Genomic DNA, 9898 nt, shown 5'->3' with positions numbered 1-9898 from the left:
GTTCGATGCCGCCAAACAATGCTTCGTGAGCTTCACTTCAATGGCGTTGGTTTTCTTCCATGAAACAACTGTTTGTTCCCTGGAAACGTAGCACCGTGGTATGTGACGCCATTATCGGGGCCTCTGCCCGTCGCTCTGCACAGCAGAGAAGCCTCAACGCCGACGCCGCTTTATTCGGCGATTACGCCGCCATTTCAAATGCTAGAGCAGAAGCGATTTCGCAGGCTTTGTCAGCATGTTTCACACATTAATCCTGACCGAGGAGTTTTTGAAAGCTTTCTTTAAAGGAAGGTAGGAGGCAAACACACTGAGAAATAAAGAAACATGATGCTGATCGATCTTTACATACGCTCAGAGTGCAAGGAAGCCATTAAGTTTGCGTTTAATTGAATTTGTGGTTCTCGGCGTAAATTACTATACTTTTCTCTGACGGACAGTAAATTCGTCTGTCAACTGGAAGCATCTCGCACGAAACAAGTTCTGTCTTTTTAATTTGGCATACCGACTCACACAAAAGAAATGAAATAAAAATCAGCAGGGCGGATTAGAAAATCCATTTGCATTCAAATAAAGAATTTTTGGTCCCGAAATGGTTTTATCCATAACGGAATGTCGCATTAGAACCTGGAACTGAACTCAACCCGAATCCGAACCGAACCCGAAAAACTTGCGGTTCGACACCATGGTCGCAGGTAAGCGCATCTTAACGTCGCAAATTAACGCGACTGAGCATATTAGCGCTGGTAAGTCGCGTTGACATGTTGCGAGCTACAGCTACGTCTCTCAAGGCGTTCTCTTCGTTAGCGCTTAACGCCGTCGGCTAAAGGCGTACAACGCGACGTCACCGCGCTCGATGGGAACAGACACCACATAAAAATGCGCCGAATGCAGCCCTGTGTGCCGCGCGTGCCATTCGGTGCTGCCACACAAAGGACCCCTAACGAATCCCGCACGCGCTCCTGACGCTCACTATTGCGGCAAAAAAAAAATAAGCCGTGCTCAACTTCGTTGCTTAGCGCATAAATTTCCTGCGGGGGCCCATTTACTGCAGGCTGCTTGGGTTTTTTGAGAGCACAGGGCAGAATGGCGACAGTAAAAATAAAATTGGCTGGGTCTTAGCTAAGGTTATGCCTGGATATCTCGAAGCGAAAAGGTTCGGTGACGCTTATGGTTTAGCTTATGGTTATGCTTTGCTGCGTCGTTTAGCGAGACGTTTTCTACTTGTTCGGGGTAGTATCACTCTCTCCTCTCCAATGTTGAATGCGCACGCCTATTCTCTGGCAAGCGGTTATATAGTCGGCCTCCGCGATAAACACGCGCTTGCGGCGAACGTCAAACGATGGCGCATAGCGCGTGGCAGCAGCGAAAGGTCAGGCGACGGAGTCGGCGGGGGCCACTTGCGCCGTGCGTGACGTCACTCGTGCTCCGACATACGCCGGCTCGCGCGACGCGCGCTGTTGACTAGCGCAGTGAAGCTTTTCGCTTCAAAAATTAGCTGTGGTTTAACTACTGCTGAACCTGGTTAGAGGGCGAAAGCTGTGGCGTATCGGGCAAGTAGACGCGGCTTGGCGTCTGTAACACTGAGTGCGTTCCGCATACTGGATAGGCAGCGCGCCCACCCTGTCACTCTTTCAGGTGACAAATTAATTGTTAATTGCGAGAGGTTGGTCATCCAATGAATGCTTCGGCCTATTCCACCACCCTCTACCGGCGAATCGAAAGGTCAAAGGTCAAGTGGCGCGACACCATGGTGGACCACACATGGTAAGGCCTACAGCCACACCTGACCTCTGGCTCACTTGAAGGTCAACCGGCAACGCACGGCGAAATCGGTTTTGCCTAGCGTATAGTGAAGCTTTCGCTTCGAAACAGACGTGCTATGCTGTGGTAAATAAACGTACAAAAAGACAGGCGATATATTCTGCAATTTTTTTGTTGCTTTTATTGCATTTCAGAGCGAACAAACACAGCTTTGTGCTCGCTAAAGTGCATGCCCACCAGTTCCATCTTTCGCACAACGCCGCGTTTGCGAAAGGCTGCGTGAATACACGTCTTTCTGTTTGTCGCTCGCTTTAGCTGCGTGTGAGGTGAGCTGCGGACCAATGCCGCGCACATCTTTTACGAAGCGCTCATGCGTCGCTTCTGTGTTGAAGTCACTTGCGAGCACTAGCGGGTCGTTCGCGTACGGCTACATGACGCTCGGCTGAGGGCAGACCGTCGTCAGAGGCCGTCGAAGGCGCATACATCGCTCCTAGCTCCTCTTGCTGTTGCCTGGGACACGAACACCGCTCATCTGATGCCGGTGATCAGCTAAGTACCTGCGCTGATAGGCTTAGTGCTCGGCAGCGCGCACGACAGGGTCTCTTCTGCAACGACGGCGACTTCAATAACGGTGGTCGAGAGCTTCTTGGTCGGCCGTAGCACTAAGAGATACAGTCGCGCCCCGTTAATACGACCCCCGTTAATACGACCGACTCGATTTATGGGCAGCTTTTCTGGGGACCAAACTTGTTCACTGCATTTACGCCTCGTTAATATAGACAGGGTGAAAATGCACGGAGACCCATTGGGACCCGTGTATTTTTGTCCCGTTAATATGGATAGTGACGATAGAAAAATTCCGAGCGACTCCAGCAGATGTTCCACACCTTATAATTTGAGTGCGGAACACCAGCGAAAGGCAGGCCAATGTGCAAATGCCTTTACAGTGGTAAGGTGGTAAGCAGCTTTACAGTGGTAAGCAGCTTTACAGTGGTAAGGTGCCAGGTCGGCGCTTCTTACCGTTTGCCACGTTGGATGACTGTTTGCGAAAAAGAATTATCTGCGTGCTCCGTTCAAAACCACATTCAGTAGTTGTCAGCCGAGTGAGTACAGAGTTTTTGGGATGTGAACAGTCGCAGTAGGGGATACTTCATTACATTAACAGGCACTATCATCCGTCTCATAGACCACTGGGCGCTTCGCACGAGCAGGCGTGAGCGGCGAAACCGCCTGCTCCTTTTATCTCTAACATCGCAGCCTCACCATAACCCCATACCATATTCCATACCTTTAACATCGGCCACATGATGGCGATGGGGTCGCGCAAACAATCACACCCACTATCTCCTTTTTTCATCTACCCATTAGCGCACGGTGTTGAATGTAAGATACAGAGCGCAAAAATGTGAATAATTTTAGTTTCTGCCGGCATATAACTATTTCGACTGCTAGCATAATTCATGTATAACGCTCTTCTCCAACATATCAAGGGAAACCTAAATTATAAGCTGCCAGAGATGCAAGAGGCCTAAAAAAAGATAAATTCGTGCAAAAGCTAGGCCTAACGAAAAACAGCCTAAAATTTGTGCTCATAATGCTTAATTCACAGAAGATATAGAACAGTTTTCAATTTTGCACTTGAATGCCTGCATACGCCTGAGCGTTAGCACATAGTTTTTATGAACCTTAGACACTCAGATATTATAGAAATTAGCTCAAGTCAGCAACCACTTTTTTTTTCTTAATGAATCTGTTTCCAATGGTTTGCAATTAATGGGCTAAGCCCCACGGTGGCTTTGGCGCCAGGCCAAGCAATAGTTATTTTGCGTCTCGGGAAATTTGGCCCTCCCTGTCGAATGCTCCTTAACTATGTGTCTTATCACAGCCATCTAGTTCTTAGTTCGAGCCTGTCTTAGGACACGTAATAGCTATAGTCTGATACAACTCAAGAACAAAGCGGCTAATGCCCCTCAAAGGAGGCCTTCCAGCCATAGTGTCGACTGATTATCATGACGTCATTGCTAATGCCCTTTTACTGCTATCTTGAAATCCCAGGGGCGGCAGATGAAAGGGGATTAACTCCGGCTTAATCAGATTATGCGAAGTGCCATAAAATAGGTCGGCGCTATTGGCTGGCTGGAGGGCTTCCTTTGAGCGGCATCTGCCGTTTCGTTAAGCAAGTACCGCTCGCTGTTATATGAAACTACCTTGGGCACTTCGCGCAAAAAAAAAAAAAATCCTCGCGAAGTGCCTGATGGGGACACAATTTTATAACGAGTATGCGGAGTTCAAAATACGAGGATTTTCTTAAAACCCATCACGTTTACGGGAGGAAAACGCCACTCCGATCAAACTGAAAATTCTAGTTAATCGAGTTTGAAATAGCAAGCTCTAACTGTGTAATCATATTCAACTTAAGTATACAACATCGCCTGGCCACTGTTGGGCTTGAGCGACAGTGCACTTTCGGCCTTTGTGCTTTTTGAATCCCTCGGTCCCTGTTAATCATGGACTTCAATCAGAGCAGCCTACCGCTTCCTATGCTACGTCAGTGGCCTTTTTCAGACATGTAAGCGCCGTAGCACCTGATGTCAACATCGTTGCAGACCGTGTGGTGGACATTATGGGCTCGCTGTTGTTGCCTGTTGTGCGGACGGCTCGCCGCTCACCGATGCGCCGCGTTCAGTGGGCGCGCATAGCGTCGACGCCTCTCCCAGATCACCTACGCGACTTTGGAAACTTGGCTGGGCAGTGCTGCCTACTTGTGATCGGCTAGAACGGTGGGGTGTTTTACGCTCCAGTACCTGTCCGAATTGCCCGCTTCCGAAATGTAATCGCCACCCTGCAGTCACCTGCGTGGTAGCGCGTGTCTTTTGGCGCGAAGTTCATGCGGGATTTCGTGGGCAGGCATTTCGAGCTCTGTCTCCCGCGGCCTCTTCCCCGGCGGCTGTTTTGCTCGCCTGTTAATAGTTGCGGGTCTTTTTAGTTCATGGCGCAGTCGATGCATCGCGGTCGCTGGTGGCTTTCGACGCCGCGCTGTGTGGCCAATAGTTGGCCGTCTTGGAAGGGAGCTGATCAGTTTCTTGTCGGAGGAACTCTTTCTTGGGAGAGGAAGAGTTTCTCCGGCAGTGGTCATGCCGATTCATTTCTGTTGACAACGATCTTGTTCTGGTTTTTAGACCACACTGGCGCTAAGATTTTTTTTTTCGGTGTCAGATTATTGCTGTTTCACTCTTATGTCAGTAGGTATTGATACGGGAATAAAAGAAGAGGCGGAGAGCGAGCGCGAGCGGCGAGCGCGCGGCTCTAGCACGAGGGATATAGAACGAAAAAGCTTGGCCGCCGCCGGTCGTGCTTCGCCGGCTCTCCTCCGTATTGCTGCTATATTTCTCTGGGCGGGCCCGTGGCCACCCCGTGGCATCCCACACCGTAACATTTTGGGGGCAGCGGTGGGATCATGCCGCTCACCCGCTCCCAGAATCAAGCACCCGACGTGCCAGACGACAGGAGTCCACCACCAGCCGATAGCGCCGACGACGCGGCGGCCGGCGCCGCTAGACCTAGGCGCTCGGAGAGGCTCGGCTCTTCGCAGCAGCCGGACGCCGGTGTTGAGCGCCTCCTGGATACAGTCACCCAACGGATGGACGCATGGGAGGCCCGTCTGACTGCCCAGGCTGGGGAGATGGAAGCTCTCCGGCGCGAACTCCGTCGCCTGGTGCCAGCCGAGCCGAGCACAGGTCAGGTGCCTTTGGGCGTCCCCGCCGCCGCTGTTTACGGCTCTGCCGTCGCTGGGCCTGCGGTCGTGGCCGCCAATGGCGTGCTCGGCGCGGGTGCGTCCTCGCCGCAGTGTTCGTTGGACGTTGTGGAATTGCCCACATTTCACGGCACCATCTCGTGGGATGCTTACCGCATCCAGCTGGACGGTATTGCGGCGGCGAGAGGCTGGGACGAGCAAATGAAGGCATGGATGCTCGTTGCAAAACTGAGGGGCCGCGCCACCGAGCTGCTGCAGAACGTGCCGCCCGACCAGCTGGGCTCATACACTGTTCTGGCGGGCCTCCTCGCCGACCACTATGGTGCCTCAGGTCAACCCCGTGTGCAGTACCACCGCCTGCGAGCCCGCCGTCAAGAGCCCGGGGAGACGTACCAGGACCTCGCCGCCGCCATTGAGCGCCTGGCTCTGCAGTCGCTGCCGGGAGCGCCTCAGAACGCCGTGGCCCTGGTCGGCACCGAGGCGTTTGTCGACGCCATCCGACTCCCCGAGGTGCAGCGCTTGGTCCGCTCTGGCCGTCCTGATTCCGTCCGCGCCGCCATGGCGCTCGCCATCGAGGCGGAATTGACTTTGCTGGCCACGCGGGGGTCGCCACCGTCTGCCGAGCGCAGCGTCCGGGTGCAGGCTCCTCGGTCCGCAGCCCCAACTGCGGCCTCTATCCGACGCCTGCGTAACGACGTCCGCATGACCTGCTTCCGCTGCGGCCTGCGGGGACACTACGCGAGGGACTGTGCCGGCCCTCCAACGTCGGGAAACGATTTGGCGTCCGTTCCCACACTCCTTCGTTCTCCGCGTCCCCTCCTTTCGTCGGCTCCGATTACCACTGATGCTCCTTACGTGCTCGTCGACGTCGCCCTGCTTGACCGGCCCGTAAAGGCCTTGGTTGACACTGGAGCGGCTGTCAATGTACTGCACAAATCGTTTGTTGCTAACGCGCCCCATCTGCTTCTGCCAGCCGCCAAAACCCGGCTCTTAACTTTTAACGGCACCCCTGTGGAGCAAGTCGGACGTGTCGTCGTCAACCTGACAGCACTCGGAAATACCATCTCCACCGAGTTTGTTGTCGCAGACAGCCCTCTTTGGCCAGTGGTCCTCGGGTGCGGGTGGTGCCAGCAAGCCGGAGTCGTCCTTAATTTTACTAGAACCAAACCACGGGCGAGCCGAACTCTCTGTGGGCCGGGCTGGCTTAGCCGGGTTTCCAGCCTCGGTGTCGCCCTGTGGCAGTCCCTGGTGTCGGCGACCAAGCGTGCCTCAGCATCTCTGCGTGACCTCGCGACGAAGTGGCCGTGTCGAGTCAAGCCATTCGACGTCACTACCGTGACTGTGGCGTCCGCCGTGACCCTGCCACCGGGTGCGGCAATGTGGGTGTATGCCAAGCTTGACAGTCCGGTCACAGCAGACGTGCTGTTCGAACCCATCCGGTGTTCAGCTCCAGCCCGTCAGATGACCTCCCCTCGAAGCCTTCTGCCTGTGCTCAAAGGAGAGGCCCACGTATTTATACTCAACATCAGCAGCGTACCTCTCGCGCTGACTCCCGGCACGCAATTGGGTACAGCCTCAGTTTTGGACCCCGGGTCACCAGTGGCGTCTCTGCAACCTGAAGCCCCGCCTCGCCACCCTCCAGCGCCGGCGATCCTATCATGGGAAGAATTTAACTTTGGACCCAGCCTGACCTGCGCGGAGCTCGCCTCTCTGAAGGCCTTGCTGCTCGAGCATCGCAGTTGCCTTGCTCTCAGCGCCGGTGAACTCGGGTGCACTTCCTGGGCTCAACACCGGATCAACACCGAAAACCGCGGGCCCGTTCATCACCAACCTCGCCGTGTAGCGCCAGCCGAACGGAGAGTCATCCAGCAGCACGTGTGCGACATGCTTGACCAGGGAATCATTGCCCCTTCTTGTAGCCCTTGGTCCTCCCCTGTCGTCCTTGTGCGCAAGAAGGATGGAACACTCCGCTTCTGCGTTGACTATCGGAAGCTAAATGCTATTACTAATTGCGACGTGTACCCGCTGCCTCGCCTCGACGATGCGCTTGACCGCCTGAAGGGGGCCCGTTATTTTTCCACGCTAGATCTGCTCTCGGGCTACTGGCAGGTGCCTGTTCACCCCGATGATGCGGAAAAGACGGCTTTCGTGACTCCCGACGGCCTTTACCAGTTCAACCGTATGCCCTTCGGTCTCTCGAACGCTCCAGCCACCTTCCAGCGTCTCATGGACCGAGTCTTAGGCCATTTGAAGTGGACTATGGCGTTGGTCTACCTGGATGACGTAATTGTCTACGCGGCTACATTCGAAGAACACCAGAGACGCCTCAAACTCGTCCTCGAAGCCCTTACCTCTGCTGGGCTTCGCTTAAAACCAAAAAATCTTTCTTCGGTTTCGCGGAGGTGACGTACTTGGGTCACGTTGTGAGCCGGCATGGCATCCGTCCCGACCCTGAAAAGCTAAAAGCGCTTACAGCTTACGAAGCTCCCACCACCGCCAAGGAGCTCAAAAGTTTCCTTGGATTTGCTTCGTATTTCCGTCGTTTCATTCCGGACTTTGCCAAGCGCAGCGCTCCATTGACCGCCCTGCTGAAGAAGAATGCACCCTGGAGTTGGACGCAGGCCCAACAGCTCGCGTTTCTTGACGTCAAGCACGCCCTCCTCGAGCCTCCTACATTGGCCCATTACGACGAATCGGCCCCCATTGTCCTCCACACGGATGCCAGCCAAGATGGGCTCGGCGCTGTCCTCCTGCAAGAAGACGAGTCTGGTGACCACAAAGTCCTAGCTTATGCCAGCCGCCAGCTTTCCGACGTTGAGCGCCGCCGCCACTCTTCAGAACTCGAGTGCCTCGCCGTTGTCTGGGCCGTCGAGAAGTTCCGTCCCTACCTGTACGGCCGTCACTTCACCATAGTCACGGACAATAGCGCTCTCACTTGGCTGCAGTCCGCCAAACATTTGAATGCCAAGATTGCACGCTGGTCCCTGCAACTTCAAGAGTACAATTTCACAATAGTGCATCGGCGCGGCTCTGCCCATCAAGATGCCGATTTCCTTTCTCGCCACCCTTGTTCCGTGACGGCTTTGACGGACCTGAGGACTGCACAAACGCAAAATCCCGCCATTGCTGCCATAATCCACTCCCTTGGCACCGCCGCCGGCGCAGGCCTCCGCCAACTACGTCGGGTCTATCGAATGAGGGACGACCTCTTGTGTCATGTGAAGCGGCTCCGTGGTCGACCACCCGTCTGGTTGCCAGTTGTGCCGGCAACACTGCGCTCGCAAATCTTGCGCGGCTTACACGACGCTCCCACGGCTGGTCACCTTGGTCGCGGCAAGACCTACGCACGAGTGTCGGAGCGGTTTTGGTGGCCTAATATGTCCAGAGATGTCAAGGAATACGTGGCGTCCTGCCAGACATGCCAGTACAGAAAACCGTCCACAGGTGTAACCAAGCCACCCCCGCAGGCTTTTTCGCCACCAAGTTCACCTTTCGAGCTGGTTGGACTGGATCATTTGAGCCCGTTTCCGAAGACGCGTGCCGGCAACCGGTATGTGCTGGTTGCGATCGACTACTTCTTCAAGTGGGTCGAAGCACTGCCCGTTCCAGACACGTCGTCCGCTCATGCCGTCGCGTTTGTGGAACAGCATCTCGTTCTTCGGCACGGTGTTCCCCGGCGCCTCATCACGGACCGTGGGAGCTGCTTTATGTCCATGAATTCGAGCGAGCCCTCCGCTCCTTCGGCATTGCGCATTCCACTACATCCGTCAATCATCCGCAGTGCAATGGCCTCGTGGAGCGTGTTAACCGTACCCTCACGGATATACTCGCATCCTACGTCGCTCCGTCCCACACAAACTGGGATCGTTTTTTTTCTGCTGCAGCTTTTGCAGTCAACACTGCAGCGCAAGAACGCATGTGACGCCGTTCTCAGTCGTCTATGGCAGAACGCCCTCCATCCCTCTCGACGCGCAGTTGGGCCTTCCCCATCCTACTGCGTCACCAACTGAATCTGCTCAACGACTTCATTCCGCCCGCCTCGACGCCCAGCGCAACCTCCTCACGGCTCACGCGCGTGTGCAAGCGGCCAACGCGGCAGCACCACCACATCCCCCCTTCCGGCCCGGTGACTTGGTCCTCGTTCGCCGCACCATCCGTGCGACTGGCCGTGCCGCAAAGCTCTTGCCCCGATACCGCGGCCCTTACCGTGTCGTTGCCCGACTCGGCCCCGTGACATACCGCCTCGAAGACCTGCCAGAGCATCGACCATGCGGTGTGCACCACATTTTCCCAGAGCATGTTTCAAACATGAAGCGATATGTCTACGGCGCCTGCGGTGACTCCGACTTAGCTACCGGGTCCTCATCAGTGCCGTCGTCGCCT

The sequence above is a fragment of the Amblyomma americanum genome, chromosome 5, assembly GCF_052857255.1.
Source record: "Amblyomma americanum isolate KBUSLIRL-KWMA chromosome 5, ASM5285725v1, whole genome shotgun sequence".
NCBI lineage: Eukaryota > Metazoa > Arthropoda > Arachnida > Ixodida > Ixodidae > Amblyomma > Amblyomma americanum.
This window is presented reverse-complemented; position numbering follows the sequence as displayed.